The sequence below is a fragment of the Idiotropiscis lumnitzeri genome, unplaced genomic scaffold, assembly GCF_059441095.1.
Source record: "Idiotropiscis lumnitzeri isolate Australia: NSW breed Sydney's pygmy pipehorse unplaced genomic scaffold, RoL_Ilum_1.0 HiC_scaffold_58, whole genome shotgun sequence".
Lineage (NCBI taxonomy): Eukaryota > Metazoa > Chordata > Actinopteri > Syngnathiformes > Syngnathidae > Idiotropiscis > Idiotropiscis lumnitzeri.
Window position 1 is genome coordinate 948035 of NW_028283596.1, and position 21048 is coordinate 969082.

The following is a 21048-nucleotide window of genomic DNA, read 5'->3' on the forward strand; positions in this document are numbered from 1 at the left end:
TATAATGCCTCACATAGCAAATGTGTACAGCGCGAGCTGAAAATGCATTTACAGCACTAAAAAACCAAACTTTTATAACAGCTAAACCAAACGTTTCCAATGTAAATTTCCACCTTTATATAGTGTAGAAAGGCATCCTGAAGCCTGGAAAGTGATTAATTTGATTGTCCAGTATTTCCTTCATGAGATATTGCAACACTTAGAAAAAGTGTACAGCGCCAGCAGACAATGAATTTTCAGCACTAAAAAACCGAAACTTCATTAACAGCTAAACTAAACGTTTCCAATGTAAATTTCCACCTTTATATAGTGTAAAAAGACATCCTGAAGCCTGGGCAGTCATTAATTTGATTGTCCAATATTTCCCTTATGAGATAATGCCTCTCATAGCAAATGTGTACAGCGCGAGCTGAAAATGCATTTACAGCACTAAAAAACCAAACTTTTATAACAGCTAAACCAAACGTTTCCAATGTAAATTTCCACCTTTATATAGTGTAGAAAGGCATCCTGAAGCCTGGAAAGTCATTAATTTGATTGTCCAGTATTTCCTTCATGAGATATTGCAACACTTAGAAAAAGTGTACAGCGCCAGCAGACAATGAATTTCCAGCACTAAAAAAACGAAACTTCATTAACAGCTAAACTAAACGTTTCCAATGTAAATTTCCACCTTTATATAGTGTAAAAAGACATCCTGAAGCCTGGGCAGTCATTAATTTGATTGTCCAATATTTCCCTTATGAGATAATGCCTCTCATAGCAAATGTGTACAGCGCGAGCTGAAAATGCATTTACAGCACTAAAAAAACAAACTTTTATAACAGCTAAACCAAACGTTTCCAATGTAAATTTCCACCTTTATATAGTGTAAAAAGACATCCTGAAGCCTGGGCAGTCATTAATTTGATTGTCCAATATTTCCCTTATGAGATAATGCCTCTCATAGCAAATGTGTACAGCGCGAGCTGAAAATGCATTTACAGCACTAAAAAACCAAACTTTTATAACAGCTAAACCAAACGTTTCCAATGTAAATTTCCACCTTTATATAGTGTAGAAAGGCATCCTGAAGCCTGGAAAGTCATTAATTTGATTGTCCAGTATTTCCTTCATGAGATATTGCAACACTTAGAAAAAGTGTACAGCGCCAGCAGACAATGAATTTTCAGCACTAAAAAAACGAAACTTCATTAACAGCTAAACCAAACGTTTCCAATGTAAATTTCCACATTTATAGAGTGTAAAAAGGCATCCTGAAGCCTGGGAAGTCATTAATTTGATTGTCCAGTATTTCCCTTATGAGATAATGCCTCACATAGCAAATGTGTACAGTGCGAGCTGAAAATGCATTTACAGCACTAAAAAAACAAACTTTTATAACAGCTAAACCAAACGTTTCCAATGTAAATTTCCACCTTTATATAGTGTAGAAAGGCATCCTGAAGCCTGGAAAGTCATTAATTTGATTGTCCAGTATTTCCTTCATGAGATATTGCAACACTTAGAAAAAGTGTACAGCGCCAGCAGACAATGAATTTTCAGCACTAAAAAAACGAAACTTCATTAACAGCTAAACCAAACGTTTCCAATGTAAATTTCCACATTTATAGAGTGTAAAAAGGCATCCTGAAGCCTGGGAAGTCATTAATTTGATTGTCCAGTATTTCCCTTATGAGATAATGCCTCACATAGCAAATGTGTACAGTGCGAGCTGAAAATGCATTTACAGCACTAAAAAAACAAACTTTTATAACAGCTAAACCAAACGTTTCCAATGTAAATTTCCACCTTTATATAGTGTAGAAAGGCATCCTGAAGCCTGGAAAGTCATTAATTTGATTGTCCAGTATTTCCTTCATGAGATATTGCAACACTTAGAAAAAGTGTACAGCGCCAGCAGACAATGAATTTTCAGCACTAAATAAACGAAACTTCATTAACAGCTAAAGTAAACGTTTCCAATGTAAATTTCCACCTTTATATAGTGTAGAAAGGCATCATGAAGCCTGGAAAGTCATTAATTTGATTGTCCAGTATTTCCTTCATGAGATATTGCAACACTTAGAAAAAGTGTACAGCGCCAGCAGACAATGAATTTTCAGCACTAAAAAAACGAAACTTCATTAACAGCTAAACCAAACGTTTCCAATGTAAATTTCCACATTTATAGAGTGTAAAAAGGCATCCTGAAGCCTGGGAAGTCATTAATTTGATTGTCCAGTATTTCCCTTATGAGATAATGCCTCACATAGCAAATGTGTACAGTGCGAGCTGAAAATGCATTTTCAGCACTAAAAAACCAAACTTTTATAACAGCTAAACCAAACGTTTCCAATGTAAATTTCCACCTTTATATAGTGTAAAAAGACATCCTGAAGCCTGGGCAGTCATTAATTTGATTGTCCAGTATTTCCCTTATGAGATAATGCCTCACATAGCAAATGTGTACAGCGCGAGCTGAAAATGCATTTACAGCACTAAAAAAACAAACTTTTATAACAGCTAAACCAAACGTTTCCAATGTAAATTTCCACATTTATAGAGTGTAAAAATGCATCCTGAAGCCTGGGAAGTCATTAATTTGATTGTCCAGTATTTCCCTTATGAGATAATGCCTCACATAGCAAATGTGTACAGTGCGAGCTGAAAATGCATTTTCAGCACTAAAAAACCAAACTTTTATAACAGCTAAACCAAACGTTTCCAATGTAAATTTCCACCTTTATATAGTGTAAAAAGACATCCTGAAGCCTGGGCAGTCATTAATTTGATTGTCCAATATTTCCCTTATGAGATAATGCCTCTCATAGCAAATGTGTACAGCGCGAGCTGAAAATGCATTTACAGCACTAAAAAACCAAACTTTTATAACAGCTAAACCAAACGTTTCCAATGTAAATTTCCACCTTTATATAGTGTAGAAAGGCATCCTGAAGCCTGGAAAGTCATTAATTTGATTGTCCAGTATTTCCTTCATGAGATATTGCAACACTTAGAAAAAGTGTACAGCGCCAGTAGACAATGAATTTTCAGCACTAAAAAAACGATACTTCATTAACAGCTAAACTAAACGTTTCCAATGTAAATTTCCACCTTTATATAGTGTAAAAAGACATCCTGAAGCCTGGGCAGTCATTAATATGATTGTCCAATATTTCCCTTATGAGATAATGCCTCTCATAGCAAATGTGTACAGCGCGAGCTGAAAATGCATTTACAGCACTAAAAAACCAAACTTTTATAACAGCTAAACCAAACGTTTCCAATGTAAATTTCCACCTTTATATAGTGTAGAAAGGCATCCTGGAGCCTGGAAAGTCATTAATTTGATTGTCCAGTATTTCCTTCATGAGATATTGCAACACTTAGAAAAAGTGTACAGCGCCAGCAGACAATGAATTTTCAGCACTAAAAAAACCAAACTTTTATAACAGCTAAACCAAACGTTTCCAATGTAAATTTCCACCTTTATATAGTGTAAAAAGGCATCCTGAAGCCTGGGAAGTCATTAATTTGATTGTCCAGTATTTCCCTTATGAGATAATGCCTCACATAGCAAATGTGTACAGTGCGAGCTGAAAATGCATTTTCAGCACTAAAAAAACAAACTTATATAACACCTAAACCAAACGTTTCCAATGTAAATTTCCACCTTTATATAGTGTAAAAAGACATCCTGAAGCCTGGGCAGTCATTAATTTGATTGTCCAATATTTCCCTTATGAGATAATGCCTCTCATAGCAAATGTGTACAGCGCGAGCTGAAAATGCATTTACAGCACTAAAAAACCAAACTTTTATAACAGCTAAACCAAACGTTTCCAATGTAAATTTCCACCTTTATATAGTGTAAAAAGACATCCTGAAGCCTGGGCAGTCATTAATTTGATTGTCCAATATTTCCCTTATGAGATAATGCCTCTCATAGCAAATGTGTACAGCGCGAGCTGAAAATGCATTTTCAGCACTAAAAAACCAAACTTTTATAACAGCTAAACCAAACGTTTCAAATGTAAATTTCCACCTTTATATAGTGTAAAAAGACATCCTGAAGCCTGGGCAGTCATTAATTTGATTGTCCAATATTTCCCTTATGAGATAATGCCTCTCATAGCAAATGTGTACAGTGCGAGCTGAAAATGCATTTACAGCACTAAAAAAACAAACTTTTATAACAGCTAAACCAAACGTTTCCAATGTAAATTTCCACCTTTATATAGTGTAAAAAGACATCCTGAAGCCTGGGCAGTCATTAATTTGATTGTCCAATATTTCCCTTATGAGATAATGCCTCTCATAGCAAATGTGTACAGTGCGAGCTGAAAATGCATTTACAGCACTAAAAAAACAAACTTTTATAACAGCTAAACCAAACGTTTCCAATGTAAATTTCCACCTTTATATAGTGTAAAAAGACATCCTGAAGCCTGGGCAGTCATTAATTTGATTGTCCAATATTTCCCTTATGAGATAATGCCTCTCATAGCAAATGTGTACAGCGCGAGCTGAAAATGCATTTACAGCACTAAAAAACCAAACTTTTATAACAGCTAAACCAAACGTTTCCAATGTAAATTTCCACCTTTATATAGTGTAGAAAGGCATCCTGAAGCCTGGAAAGTCATTAATTTGATTGTCCAGTATTTCCTTCATGAGATATTGCAACACTTAGAAAAAGTGTACAGCGCCAGCAGACAATGAATTTTCAGCACAAAAAAAAACGAAACTTCATTAACAGCTAAACCAAACGTTTCCAATGTAAATTTCCACATTTATAGAGTGTAAAAAGGCATCCTGAAGCCTGGGAAGTCATTAATTTGATTGTCCAGTATTTCCCTTATGAGATAATGCCTCACATAGCAAATGTGTACAGTGCGAGCTGAAAATGCATTTACAGCACTAAAAAAACAAACTTTTATAACAGCTAAACCAAACGTTTCCAATGTAAATTTCCACCTTTATATAGTGTAGAAAGGCATCCTGAAGCCTGGAAAGTCATTAATTTGATTGTCCAGTATTTCCTTCATGAGATATTGCAACACTTAGAAAAAGTGTACAGCGCCAGCAGACAATGAATTTTCAGCACTAAATAAACGAAACTTCATTAACAGCTAAAGTAAACGTTTCCAATGTAAATTTCCACCTTTATATAGTGTAAAAGGACATCCTGAAGCCTGGGCAGTCATTAATTTGATTGTCCAATATTTCCCTTATGAGATAATGCCTCTCATAGCAAATGTGTACAGTGCGAGCTGAAAATGCATTTACAGCACTAAAAAAACAAACTTTTATAACAGCTAAACCAAACGTTTCCAATGTAAATTTCCACCTTTATATAGTGTAAAAAGACATCCTGAAGCCTGGGCAGTCATTAATTTGATTGTCCAATATTTCCCTTATGAGATAATGCCTCTCATAGCAAATGTGTACAGCGCGAGCTGAAAATGCATTTACAGCACTAAAAAACCAAACTTTTATAACAGCTAAACCAAACGTTTCCAATGTAAATTTCCACCTTTATATAGTGTAGAAAGGCATCCTGTGAAGCCTGGAAAGTCATTAATTTGATTGTCCAGTATTTCCTTCATGAGATATTGCAACACTTAGAAAAAGTGTACAGCGCCAGCAGACAATGAATTTTCAGCACTAAAAAAAACGAAACTTCATTAACAGCTAAACCAAACGTTTCCAATGTAAATTTCCACATTTATAGAGTGTAAAAAGGCATCCTGAAGCCTGGGAAGTCATTAATTTGATTGTCCAGTATTTCCCTTATGAGATAATGCCTCTCATTGCAAATGTGTGCAGCGCGAGCTGAAAATGCATTTTCAGCACTAAAAAACCAAACTTTTATAACACCTAAACCAAACGTTTCCAATGTAAATTTCCTCCTTTATATAGTGTAAAAAGACATCCTGAAGCCTGGGCAGTCATTAATTTGATTGTCCAATATTTCCCTTATGAGATAATGCCTCTCATAGCAAATGTGTACAGCGCGAGCTGAAAATGCATTTACAGCACTAAAAAACCAAACTTTTATAACAGCTAAACCAAACGTTTCCAATGTAAATTTCCACCTTTATATAGTGTAGAAAGGCATCCTGAAGCCTGGAAAGTCATTAATTTGATTGTCCAGTATTTCCTTCATGAGATATTGCAACATTTAGAAAAAGTGTACAGCGCCAGCAGACAATGAATTTTCAGCACTAAAAAAACGAAACTTCATTAACAGCTAAACTAAACGTTTGCAATGTAAATTTCCACCTTTATATAGTGTAAAAAGACATCCTGAAGCCCGGGCAGCCATTAATTTGATTGTCCAATATTTCCCTTATGAGATAATGCCTCTCATAGCAAATGTGTACAGCGCGAGCTGAAAATGCATTTACAGCACTAAAAAACCAAACTTTTATAACAGCTAAACCAAACGTTTCCAATGTAAATTTCCACCTTTATATAGTGTAAAAAGACACCCTGAAGCCTGGGCAGTCATTAATTTGATTGTCCAATATTTCCCTTATGAGATAATGCCTCTCATAGCAAATGTGTACAGCGCGAGCTGAAAATGCATTTACAGCACTAAAAAAACAAACTTTTATAACAGCTAAACCAAACGTTTCCAATGTAAATTTCCACCTTTATATAGTGTAGAAAGGCATCCTGAAGCCTGGAAAGTCATTAATTTGATTGTCCAGTATTTCCTTCATGAGATATTGCAACACTTAGAAAAAGTGTACAGCGCCAGCAGACAATGAATTTTCAGCACTAAAAAAACGAAACTTCATTAACAGCTAAACTAAATGTTTCCAATGTAAATTTCCACCTTTATATAGTGTAAAAAGACATCCTGAAGCCTGGGCAGTCATTAATTTGATTGTCCAATATTTCCCTTATGAGATAATGCCTCTCATAGCAAATGTGTACAGCGCGAGCTGAAAATGCATTTACAGCACTAAAAAACCAAACTTTTATAACAGCTAAACCAAACGTTTCCAATGTAAATTTCCACCTTTATATAGTGTAAAAAGGCATCCTGAAGCCTGGAAAGTCTTTAATTTGATTGTCCAGTATTTCCTTCATGAGATATTGCAACACTTAGAAAAAGTGTACAGCGCCAGCAGACAATGAATTTCCAGCACTAAAAAAACGAAACTTCATTAACAGCTAAACTAAACGTTTCCAATGTAAATTTCCACCTTTATATAGTGTAAAAAGACATCCTGAAGCCTGGGCAGTCATTAATTTGATTGTCCAATATTTCCCTTATGAGATAATGCCTCTCATAGCAAATGTGTACAGCGCGAGCTGAAAATGCATTTACAGCACTAAAAAACCAAACTTTTATAACAGCTAAACCAAACGTTTCCAATGTAAATTTCCACCTTTATATAGTGTAGAAAGGCATCCTGAAGCCTGGAAAGTCATTAATTTGATTGTCCAGTATTTCCTTCATGAGATATTGCAACACTTAGAAAAAGTGTACAGCGCCAGCAGACAATGAATTTTCAGCACTAAAAAAACGAAACTTCATTAACAGCTAAACCAAACGTTTCCAATGTAAATTTCCACATTTATAGAGTGTAAAAAGGCATCCTGAAGCCTGGGAAGTCATTAATTTGATTGTCCAGTATTTCCCTTATGAGATAATGCCTCACATAGCAAATGTGTACAGTGCGAGCTGAAAATGCATTTTCAGCACTAAAAAACCAAACTTTTATAACAGCTAAACCAAACGTTTCCAATGTAAATTTCCACCTTTATATAGTGTAAAAAGACATCCTGAAGCCTGGGCAGTCATTAATTTGATTGTCCAGTATTTCCCTTATGAGATAATGCCTCACATAGCAAATGTGTACAGTGCGAGCTGAAAATGCATTTACAGCACTAAAAAAACAAACTTTTATAACAGCTAAACCAAACGTTTCCAATGTAAATTTCCACATTTATAGAGTGTAAAAATGCATCCTGAAGCCTGGGAAGTCATTAATTTGATTGTCCAGTATTTCCCTTATGAGATAATGCCTCACATAGCAAATGTGTACAGTGCGAGCTGAAAATGCATTTTCAGCACTAAAAAACCAAACTTTTATAACAGCTAAACCAAACGTTTCCAATGTAAATTTCCACCTTTATATAGTGTAAAAAGACATCCTGAAGCCTGGGCAGTCATTAATTTGATTGTCCAATATTTCCCTTATGAGATAATGCCTCTCATAGCAAATGTGTAGAGCGCGAGCTGAAAATGCATTTACAGCACTAAAAAACCAAACTTTTATAACAGCTAAACCAAACGTTTCCAATGTAAATTTCCACCTTTATATAGTGTAAAAAGACATCCTGAAGCCTGGGCAGTCATTAATTTGATTGTCCAATATTTCCCTTATGAGATAATGCCTCTCATAGCAAATGTGTACAGCGCGAGCTGAAAATGCATTTACAGCACTAAAAAAACAAACTTTTATAACAGCTAAACCAAACGTTTCCAATGTAAATTTCCACCTTTATATAGTGTAGAAAGGCATCCTGAAGCCTGGAAAGTCATTAATTTGATTGTCCAGTATTTCCTTCATGAGATATTGCAACACTTAGAAAAAGTGTACAGCGCCAGCAGACAATGAATTTTCAGCACTAAAAAAACGAAACTTCATTAACAGCTAAACTAAATGTTTCCAATGTAAATTTCCACCTTTATATAGTGTAAAAAGACATCCTGAAGCCTGGGCAGTCATTAATTTGATTGTCCAATATTTCCCTTATGAGATAATGCCTCTCATAGCAAATGTGTACAGCGCGAGCTGAAAATGCATTTACAGCACTAAAAAACCAAACTTTTATAACAGCTAAACCAAACGTTTCCAATGTAAATTTCCACCTTTATATAGTGTAAAAAGGCATCCTGAAGCCTGGAAAGTCTTTAATTTGATTGTCCAGTATTTCCTTCATGAGATATTGCAACACTTAGAAAAAGTGTACAGCGCCAGCAGACAATGAATTTCCAGCACTAAAAAAACGAAACTTCTTTAACAGCTAAACTAAACGTTTCCAATGTAAATTTCCACCTTTATATAGTGTAAAAAGACATCCTGAAGCCTGGGCAGTCATTAATTTGATTGTCCAATATTTCCCTTATGAGATAATGCCTCTCATAGCAAATGTGTACAGCGCGAGCTGAAAATGCATTTACAGCACTAAAAAACCAAACTTTTATAACAGCTAAACCAAACGTTTCCAATGTAAATTTCCACCTTTATATAGTGTAGAAAGGCATCCTGAAGCCTGGAAAGTCATTAATTTGATTGTCCAGTATTTCCTTCATGAGATATTGCAACACTTAGAAAAAGTGTACAGCGCCAGCAGACAATGAATTTTCAGCACTAAAAAAACGAAACTTCATTAACAGCTAAACCAAACGTTTCCAATGTAAATTTCCACATTTATAGAGTGTAAAAAGGCATCCTGAAGCCTGGGAAGTCATTAATTTGATTGTCCAGTATTTCCCTTATGAGATAATGCCTCACATAGCAAATGTGTACAGTGCGAGCTGAAAATGCATTTTCAGCACTAAAAAACCAAACTTTTATAACAGCTAAACCAAACGTTTCCAATGTAAATTTCCACCTTTATATAGTGTAAAAAGACATCCTGAAGCCTGGGCAGTCATTAATTTGATTGTCCAATATTTCCCTTATGAGATAATGCCTCTCATAGCAAATGTGTACAGCGCGAGCTGAAAATGCATTTACAGCACTAAAAAACCAAACTTTTATAACAGCTAAACCAAACGTTTCCAATGTAAATTTCCACCTTTATATAGTGTAGAAAGGCATCCTGAAGCCTGGAAAGTCATTAATTTGATTGTCCAGTATTTCCTTCATGAGATATTGCAACACTTAGAAAAAGTGTACAGCGCCAGCAGACAATGAATTTTCAGCACTAAAAAAACGAAACTTCATTAACAGCTAAACCAAACGTTTCCAATGTAAATTTCCACATTTATAGAGTGTAAAAAGGCATCCTGAAGCCTGGGAAGTCATTAATTTGATTGTCCAGTATTTCCCTTATGAGATAATGCCTCACATAGCAAATGTGTACAGTGCGAGCTGAAAATGCATTTTCAGCACTAAAAAACCAAACTTTTATAACAGCTAAACCAAACGTTTCCAATGTAAATTTCCACCTTTATATAGTGTAAAAAGACATCCTGAAGCCTGGGCAGTCATTAATTTGATTGTCCAGTATTTCCCTTATGAGATAATGCCTCACATAGCAAATGTGTACAGCGCGAGCTGAAAATGCATTTACAGCACTAAAAAAACTAACTTTTATAACAGCTAAACCAAACGTTTCCAATGTAAATTTCCACCTTTATATAGTGTAAAAAGGCATCCTGAAGCCTGGAAAGTCTTTAATTTGATTGTCCAGTATTTCCTTCATGAGATATTGCAACACTTAGAAAAAGTGTACAGCGCCAGCAGACAATGAATTTCCAGCACTAAAAAAACGAAACTTCTTTAACAGCTAAACTAAACGTTTCCAATGTAAATTTCCACCTTTATATAGTGTAAAAAGACATCCTGAAGCCTGGGCAGTCATTAATTTGATTGTCCAATATTTCCCTTATGAGATAATGCCTCTCATAGCAAATGTGTACAGCGCGAGCTGAAAATGCATTTACAGCACTAAAAAACCAAACTTTTATAACAGCTAAACCAAACGTTTCCAATGTAAATTTCCACCTTTATATAGTGTAGAAAGGCATCCTGAAGCCTGGAAAGTCATTAATTTGATTGTCCAGTATTTCCTTCATGAGATATTGCAACACTTAGAAAAAGTGTACAGCGCCAGCAGACAATGAATTTCCAGCACTAAAAAAACGAAACTTCATTAACAGCTAAACTAAACGTTTCCAATGTAAATTTCCACCTTTATATAGTGTAAAAAGACATCCTGAAGCCTGGGCAGTCATTAATTTGATTGTCCAATATTTCCCTTATGAGATAATGCCTCTCATAGCAAATGTGTACAGCGCGAGCTGAAAATGCATTTACAGCACTAAAAAACCAAACTTTTATAACAGCTAAACCAAACGTTTCCAATGTAAATTTCCACCTTTATATAGTGTAGAAAGGCATCCTGAAGCCTGGAAAGTCATTAATTTGATTGTCCAGTATTTCCTTCATGAGATATTGCAACACTTAGAAAAAGTGTACAGCGCCAGCAGACTATGAATTTCCAGCACTAAAAAAACGAAACTTCATTAACAGCTAAACCAAACGTTTCCAATGTAAATTTCCACATTTATAGAGTGTAAAAAGGCATCCTGAAGCCTGGGAAGTCATTAATTTGATTGTCCAGTATTTCCCTTATGAGATAATGCCTCTCATTGCAAATGTGTGCAGCGCGAGCTGAAAATGCATTTTCAGCACTAAAAAACCAAACTTTTATAACACCTAAACCAAACGTTTCCAATGTAAATTTCCTCCTTTATATAGTGTAAAAAGACATCCTGAAGCCTGGGCAGTCATTAATTTGATTGTCCAATATTTCCCTTATGAGATAATGCCTCTCATAGCAAATGTGTACAGCGCGAGCTGAAAATGCATTTACAGCACTAAAAAACCAAACTTTTATAACAGCTAAACCAAACGTTTCCAATGTAAATTTCCACCTTTATATAGTGTAGAAAGGCATCCTGAAGCCTGGAAAGTCATTAATTTGATTGTCCAGTATTTCCTTCATGAGATATTGCAACATTTAGAAAAAGTGTACAGCGCCAGCAGACAATGAATTTTCAGCACTAAAAAAACGAAACTTCATTAACAGCTAAACTAAACGTTTGCAATGTAAATTTCCACCTTTATATAGTGTAAAAAGACATCCTGAAGCCCGGGCAGCCATTAATTTGATTGTCCAATATTTCCCTTATGAGATAATGCCTCTCATAGCAAATGTGTACAGCGCGAGCTGAAAATGCATTTACAGCACTAAAAAACCAAACTTTTATAACAGCTAAACCAAACGTTTCCAATGTAAATTTCCACCTTTATATAGTGTAAAAAGACATCCTGAAGCCTGGGCAGTCATTAATTTGATTGTCCAATATTTCCCTTATGAGATAATGCCTCTCATAGCAAATGTGTACAGCGCGAGCTGAAAATGCATTTACAGCACTAAAAAAACAAACTTTTATAACAGCTAAACCAAACGTTTCCAATGTAAATTTCCACCTTTATATAGTGTAGAAAGGCATCCTGAAGCCTGGAAAGTCATTAATTTGATTGTCCAGTATTTCCTTCATGAGATATTGCAACACTTAGAAAAAGTGTACAGCGCCAGCAGACAATGAATTTTCAGCACTAAAAAAACGAAACTTCATTAACAGCTAAACTAAATGTTTCCAATGTAAATTTCCACCTTTATATAGTGTAAAAAGACATCCTGAAGCCTGGGCAGTCATTAATTTGATTGTCCAATATTTCCCTTATGAGATAATGCCTCTCATAGCAAATGTGTACAGCGCGAGCTGAAAATGCATTTACAGCACTAAAAAACCAAACTTTTATAACAGCTAAACCAAACGTTTCCAATGTAAATTTCCACCTTTATATAGTGTAAAAAGGCATCCTGAAGCCTGGAAAGTCTTTAATTTGATTGTCCAGTATTTCCTTCATGAGATATTGCAACACTTAGAAAAAGTGTACAGCGCCAGCAGACAATGAATTTCCAGCACTAAAAAAACGAAACTTCATTAACAGCTAAACTAAACGTTTCCAATGTAAATTTCCACCTTTATATAGTGTAAAAAGACATCCTGAAGCCTGGGCAGTCATTAATTTGATTGTCCAATATTTCCCTTATGAGATAATGCCTCTCATAGCAAATGTGTACAGCGCGAGCTGAAAATGCATTTACAGCACTAAAAAACCAAACTTTTATAACAGCTAAACCAAACGTTTCCAATGTAAATTTCCACCTTTATATAGTGTAGAAAGGCATCCTGAAGCCTGGAAAGTCATTAATTTGATTGTCCAGTATTTCCTTCATGAGATATTGCAACACTTAGAAAAAGTGTACAGCGCCAGCAGACAATGAATTTTCAGCACTAAAAAAACGAAACTTCATTAACAGCTAAACCAAACGTTTCCAATGTAAATTTCCACATTTATAGAGTGTAAAAAGGCATCCTGAAGCCTGGGAAGTCATTAATTTGATTGTCCAGTATTTCCCTTATGAGATAATGCCTCACATAGCAAATGTGTACAGTGCGAGCTGAAAATGCATTTTCAGCACTAAAAAACCAAACTTTTATAACAGCTAAACCAAACGTTTCCAATGTAAATTTCCACCTTTATATAGTGTAAAAAGACATCCTGAAGCCTGGGCAGTCATTAATTTGATTGTCCAGTATTTCCCTTATGAGATAATGCCTCACATAGCAAATGTGTACAGTGCGAGCTGAAAATGCATTTACAGCACTAAAAAAACAAACTTTTATAACAGCTAAACCAAACGTTTCCAATGTAAATTTCCACATTTATAGAGTGTAAAAATGCATCCTGAAGCCTGGGAAGTCATTAATTTGATTGTCCAGTATTTCCCTTATGAGATAATGCCTCACATAGCAAATGTGTACAGTGCGAGCTGAAAATGCATTTTCAGCACTAAAAAACCAAACTTTTATAACAGCTAAACCAAACGTTTCCAATGTAAATTTCCACCTTTATATAGTGTAAAAAGACATCCTGAAGCCTGGGCAGTCATTAATTTGATTGTCCAATATTTCCCTTATGAGATAATGCCTCTCATAGCAAATGTGTACAGCGCGAGCTGAAAATGCATTTACAGCACTAAAAAACCAAACTTTTATAACAGCTAAACCAAACGTTTCCAATGTAAATTTCCACCTTTATATAGTGTAGAAAGGCATCCTGAAGCCTGGAAAGTCATTAATTTGATTGTCCAGTATTTCCTTCATGAGATATTGCAACACTTAGAAAAAGTGTACAGCGCCAGCAGACAATGAATTTCCAGCACTAAAAAAACGAAACTTCATTAACAGCTAAACTAAACGTTTCCAATGTAAATTTCCACCTTTATATAGTGTAAAAAGACATCCTGAAGCCTGGGCAGTCATTAATTTGATTGTCCAATATTTCCCTTATGAGATAATGCCTCTCATAGCAAATGTGTACAGCGCGAGCTGAAAATGCATTTACAGCACTAAAAAACCAAACTTTTATAACAGCTAAACCAAACGTTTCCAATGTAAATTTCCACCTTTATATAGTGTAGAAAGGCATCCTGAAGCCTGGAAAGTCATTAATTTGATTGTCCAGTATTTCCTTCATGAGATATTGCAACACTTAGAAAAAGTGTACAGCGCCAGCAGACAATGAATTTCCAGCACTAAAAAAACGAAACTTCATTAACAGCTAAACCAAACGTTTCCAATGTAAATTTCCACATTTATAGAGTGTAAAAAGGCATCCTGAAGCCTGGGAAGTCATTAATTTGATTGTCCAGTATTTCCCTTATGAGATAATGCCTCTCATTGCAAATGTGTGCAGCGCGAGCTGAAAATGCATTTTCAGCACTAAAAAACCAAACTTTTATAACACCTAAACCAAACGTTTCCAATGTAAATTTCCTCCTTTATATAGTGTAAAAAGACATCCTGAAGCCTGGGCAGTCATTAATTTGATTGTCCAATATTTCCCTTATGAGATAATGCCTCTCATAGCAAATGTGTACAGCGCGAGCTGAAAATGCATTTACAGCACTAAAAAACCAAACTTTTATAACAGCTAAACCAAACGTTTCCAATGTAAATTTCCACCTTTATATAGTGTAGAAAGGCATCCTGAAGCCTGGAAAGTCATTAATTTGATTGTCCAGTATTTCCTTCATGAGATATTGCAACATTTAGAAAAAGTGTACAGCGCCAGCAGACAATGAATTTTCAGCACTAAAAAAACGAAACTTCATTAACAGCTAAACTAAACGTTTGCAATGTAAATTTCCACCTTTATATAGTGTAAAAAGACATCCTGAAGCCCGGGCAGCCATTAATTTGATTGTCCAATATTTCCCTTATGAGATAATGCCTCTCATAGCAAATGTGTACAGCGCGAGCTGAAAATGCATTTACAGCACTAAAAAACCAAACTTTTATAACAGCTAAACCAAACGTTTCCAATGTAAATTTCCACCTTTATATAGTGTAAAAAGACATCCTGAAGCCTGGGCAGTCATTAATTTGATTGTCCAATATTTCCCTTATGAGATAATGCCTCTCATAGCAAATGTGTACAGCGCGAGCTGAAAATGCATTTACAGCACTAAAAAAACAAACTTTTATAACAGCTAAACCAAACGTTTCCAATGTAAATTTCCACCTTTATATAGTGTAGAAAGGCATCCTGAAGCCTGGAAAGTCATTAATTTGATTGTCCAGTATTTCCTTCATGAGATATTGCAACACTTAGAAAAAGTGTACAGCGCCAGCAGACAATGAATTTTCAGCACTAAAAAAACGAAACTTCATTAACAGCTAAACTAAATGTTTCCAATGTAAATTTCCACCTTTATATAGTGTAAAAAGACATCCTGAAGCCTGGGCAGTCATTAATTTGATTGTCCAATATTTCCCTTATGAGATAATGCCTCTCATAGCAAATGTGTACAGCGCGAGCTGAAAATGCATTTACAGCACTAAAAAACCAAACTTTTATAACAGCTAAACCAAACGTTTCCAATGTAAATTTCCACCTTTATATAGTGTAAAAAGGCATCCTGAAGCCTGGAAAGTCTTTAATTTGATTGTCCAGTATTTCCTTCATGAGATATTGCAACACTTAGAAAAAGTGTACAGCGCCAGCAGACAATGAATTTCCAGCACTAAAAAAACGAAACTTCATTAACAGCTAAACTAAACGTTTCCAATGTAAATTTCCACCTTTATATAGTGTAAAAAGACATCCTGAAGCCTGGGCAGTCATTAATTTGATTGTCCAATATTTCCCTTATGAGATAATGCCTCTCATAGCAAATGTGTACAGCGCGAGCTGAAAATGCATTTACAGCACTAAAAAACCAAACTTTTATAACAGCTAAACCAAACGTTTCCAATGTAAATTTCCACCTTTATATAGTGTAGAAAGGCATCCTGAAGCCTGGAAAGTCATTAATTTGATTGTCCAGTATTTCCTTCATGAGATATTGCAACACTTAGAAAAAGTGTACAGCGCCAGCAGACAATGAATTTTCAGCACTAAAAAAACGAAACTTCATTAACAGCTAAACCAAACGTTTCCAATGTAAATTTCCACATTTATAGAGTGTAAAAAGGCATCCTGAAGCCTGGGAAGTCATTAATTTGATTGTCCAGTATTTCCCTTATGAGATAATGCCTCACATAGCAAATGTGTACAGTGCGAGCTGAAAATGCATTTTCAGCACTAAAAAACCAAACTTTTATAACAGCTAAACCAAACGTTTCCAATGTAAATTTCCACCTTTATATAGTGTAAAAAGACATCCTGAAGCCTGGGCAGTCATTAATTTGATTGTCCAGTATTTCCCTTATGAGATAATGCCTCACATAGCAAATGTGTACAGTGCGAGCTGAAAATGCATTTACAGCACTAAAAAAACAAACTTTTATAACAGCTAAACCAAACGTTTCCAATGTAAATTTCCACATTTATAGAGTGTAAAAATGCATCCTGAAGCCTGGGAAGTCATTAATTTGATTGTCCAGTATTTCCCTTATGAGATAATGCCTCACATAGCAAATGTGTACAGTGCGAGCTGAAAATGCATTTTCAGCACTAAAAAACCAAACTTTTATAACAGCTAAACCAAACGTTTCCAATGTAAATTTCCACCTTTATATAGTGTAAAAAGACATCCTGAAGCCTGGGCAGTCATTAATTTGATTGTCCAATATTTCCCTTATGAGATAATGCCTCTCATAGCAAATGTGTAGAGCGCGAGCTGAAAATGCATTTACAGCACTAAAAAACCAAACTTTTATAACAGCTAAACCAAACGTTTCCAATGTAAATTTCCACCTTTATATAGTGTAAAAAGACATCCTGAAGCCTGGGCAGTCATTAATTTGATTGTCCAATATTTCCCTTATGAGATAATGCCTCTCATAGCAAATGTGTACAGCGCGAGCTGAAAATGCATTTACAGCACTAAAAAAACAAACTTTTATAACAGCTAAACCAAACGTTTCCAATGTAAATTTCCACCTTTATATAGTGTAAAAAGGCATCCTGAAGCCTGGAAAGTCTTTAATTTGATTGTCCAGTATTTCCTTCATGAGATATTGCAACACTTAGAAAAAGTGTACAGCGCCAGCAGACAATGAATTTTCAGCACTAAAAAAACGAAACTTCATTAACAGCTAAACTAAATGTTTCCAATGTAAATTTCCACCTTTATATAGTGTAAAAAGACATCCTGAAGCCTGGGCAGTCATTAATTTGATTGTCCAATATTTCCCTTATGAGATAATGCCTCTCATAGCAAATGTGTACAGCGCGAGCTGAAAATGCATTTACAGCACTAAAAAACCAAACTTTTATAACAGCTAAACCAAACGTTTCCAATGTAAATTTCCACCTTTATATAGTGTAAAAAGGCATCCTGAAGCCTGGAAAGTCTTTAATTTGATTGTCCAGTATTTCCTTCATGAGATATTGCAACACTTAGAAAAAGTGTACAGCGCCAGCAGACAATGAATTTCCAGCACTAAAAAAACGAAACTTCTTTAACAGCTAAACTAAACGTTTCCAATGTAAATTTCCACCTTTATATAGTGTAAAAAGACATCCTGAAGCCTGGGCAGTCATTAATTTGATTGTCCAATATTTCCCTTATGAGATAATGCCTCTCATAGCAAATGTGTACAGCGCGAGCTGAAAATGCATTTACAGCACTAAAAAACCAAACTTTTATAACAGCTAAACCAAACGTTTCCAATGTAAATTTCCACCTTTATATAGTGTAGAAAGGCATCCTGAAGCCTGGAAAGTCATTAATTTGATTGTCCAGTATTTCCTTCATGAGATATTGCAACACTTAGAAAAAGTGTACAGCGCCAGCAGACAATGAATTTTCAGCACTAAAAAAACGAAACTTCATTAACAGCTAAACCAAACGTTTCCAATGTAAATTTCCACATTTATAGAGTGTAAAAAGGCATCCTGAAGCCTGGGAAGTCATTAATTTGATTGTCCAGTATTTCCCTTATGAGATAATGCCTCACATAGCAAATGTGTACAGTGCGAGCTGAAAATGCATTTTCAGCACTAAAAAACCAAACTTTTATAACAGCTAAACCAAACGTTTCCAATGTAAATTTCCACCTTTATATAGTGTAAAAAGACATCCTGAAGCCTGGGCAGTCATTAATTTGATTGTCCAATATTTCCCTTATGAGATAATGCCTCTCATAGCAAATGTGTACAGCGCGAGCTGAAAATGCATTTACAGCACTAAAAAACCAAACTTTTATAACAGCTAAACCAAACGTTTCCAATGTAAATTTCCACCTTTATATAGTGTAGAAAGGCATCCTGAAGCCTGGAAAGTCATTAATTTGATTGTCCAGTATTTCCTTCATGAGATATTGCAACACTTAGAAAAAGTGTACAGCGCCAGCAGACAATGAATTTTCAGCACTAAAAAAACGAAACTTCATTAACAGCTAAACCAAACGTTTCCAATGTAAATTTCCACATTTATAGAGTGTAAAAAGGCATCCTGAAGCCTGGGAAGTCATTAATTTGATTGTCCAGTATTTCCCTTATGAGATAATGCCTCACATAGCAAATGTGTACAGTGCGAGCTGAAAATGCATTTTCAGCACTAAAAAACCAAACTTTTATAACAGCTAAACCAAACGTTTCCAATGTAAATTTCCACCTTTATATAGTGTAAAAAGACATCCTGAAGCCTGGGCAGTCATTAATTTGATTGTCCAGTATTTCCCTTATGAGATAATGCCTCACATAGCAAATGTGTACAGCGCGAGCTGAAAATGCATTTACAGCACTAAAAAAACTAACTTTTATAACAGCTAAACCAAACGTTTCCAATGTAAATTTCCACCTTTATATAGTGTAAAAAGGCATCCTGAAGCCTGGAAAGTCTTTAATTTGATTGTCCAGTATTTCCTTCATGAGATATTGCAACACTTAGAAAAAGTGTACAGCGCCAGCAGACAATGAATTTCCAGCACTAAAAAAACGAAACTTCTTTAACAGCTAAACTAAACGTTTCCAATGTAAATTTCCACCTTTATATAGTGTAAAAAGACATCCTGAAGCCTGGGCAGTCATTAATTTGATTGTCCAATATTTCCCTTATGAGATAATGCCTCTCATAGCAAATGTGTACAGCGCGAGCTGAAAATGCATTTACAGCACTAAAAAACCAAACTTTTATAACAGCTAAACCAAACGTTTCCAATGTAAATTTCCACCTTTATATAGTGTAGAAAGGCATCCTGAAGCCTGGAAAGTCATTAATTTGATTGTCCAGTATTTCCTTCATGAGATATTGCAACACTTAGAAAAAGTGTACAGCGCCAGCAGACAATGAATTTCCAGCACTAAAAAAACGAAACTTCATTAACAGCTAAACTAAACGTTTCCAATGTAAATTTCCACCTTTATATAGTGTAAAAAGACATCCTGAAGCCTGGGCAGTCATTAATTTGATTGTCCAATATTTCCCTTATGAGATAATGCCTCTCATAGCAAATGTGTACAGCGCGAGCTGAAAATGCATTTACAGCACTAAAAAAACAAACTTTTATAACAGCTAAACCAAACGTTTCCAATGTAAATTTCCACCTTTATATAGTGTAAAAAGACATCCTGAAGCCTGGGCAGTCATTAATTTGATTGTCCAATATTTCCCTTATGAGATAATGCCTCTCATAGCAAATGTGTACAGCGCGAGCTGAAAATGCATTTACAGCACTAAAAAACCAAACTTTTATAACAGCTAAACCAAACGTTTCCAATGTAAATTTCCACCTTTATATAGTGTAGAAAGGCATCCTGAAGCCTGGAAAGTCATTAATTTGATTGTCCAGTATTTCCTTCATGAGATATTGCAACACTTAGAAAAAGTGTACAGCGCCAGCAGACAATGAATTTTCAGCACTAAAAAAACGAAACTTCATTAACAGCTAAACCAAACGTTTCCAATGTAAATTTCCACATTTATAGAGTGTAAAAAGGCATCCTGAAGCCTGGGAAGTCATTAATTTGATTGTCCAGTATTTCCCTTATGATATAATGCCTCACATAGCAAATGTGTACAGCGCGAGCTGAAAATGCATTTACAGCACTAAAAAACCAAACTTTTATAACAGCTAAACCAAACGTTTCCAATGTAAATTTCCACCTTTATATAGTGTAGAAAGGCATCCTGAAGCCTGGAAAGTCATTAATTTGATTGTCCAGTATTTCCTTCATGAGATATTGCAACACTTAGAAAAAGTGTACAGCGCCAGCAGACAATGAATTTCCAGCACTAAAAAAACGAAACTTCATTAACAGCTAAACTAAACGTTTCCAATGTAAATTTCCACCTTTATATAGTGTAAAAAGACATCCTGAAGCCTGGGCAGTCATTAATTTGATTGTCCAATATTTCCCTTATGAGATAATGCCTCTCATAGCAAATGTGTACAGCGCGAGCTGAAAATGCATTTACAGCACTAAAAAAACAAACTTTTATAACAGCTAAACCAAACGTTTCCAATGTAAATTTCCACCTTTATATAGTGTAGAAAGGGATCCTGAAGCCTGGAAAGTCATTAATTTGATTGTCCAGTATTTCCTTCATGAGATATTGCAACACTTAGAAAAAGTGTACAGCGCCAGCAGACAATGAATTTTCAGCACTAAAAAAACGAAACTTCATTAACAGCTAAACCAAACGTTTCCAATGTAAATTTCCACATTTATAGAGTGTAAAAAGGCATCCTGAAGCCTGGGAAGTCATTAATTTGATTGTCCA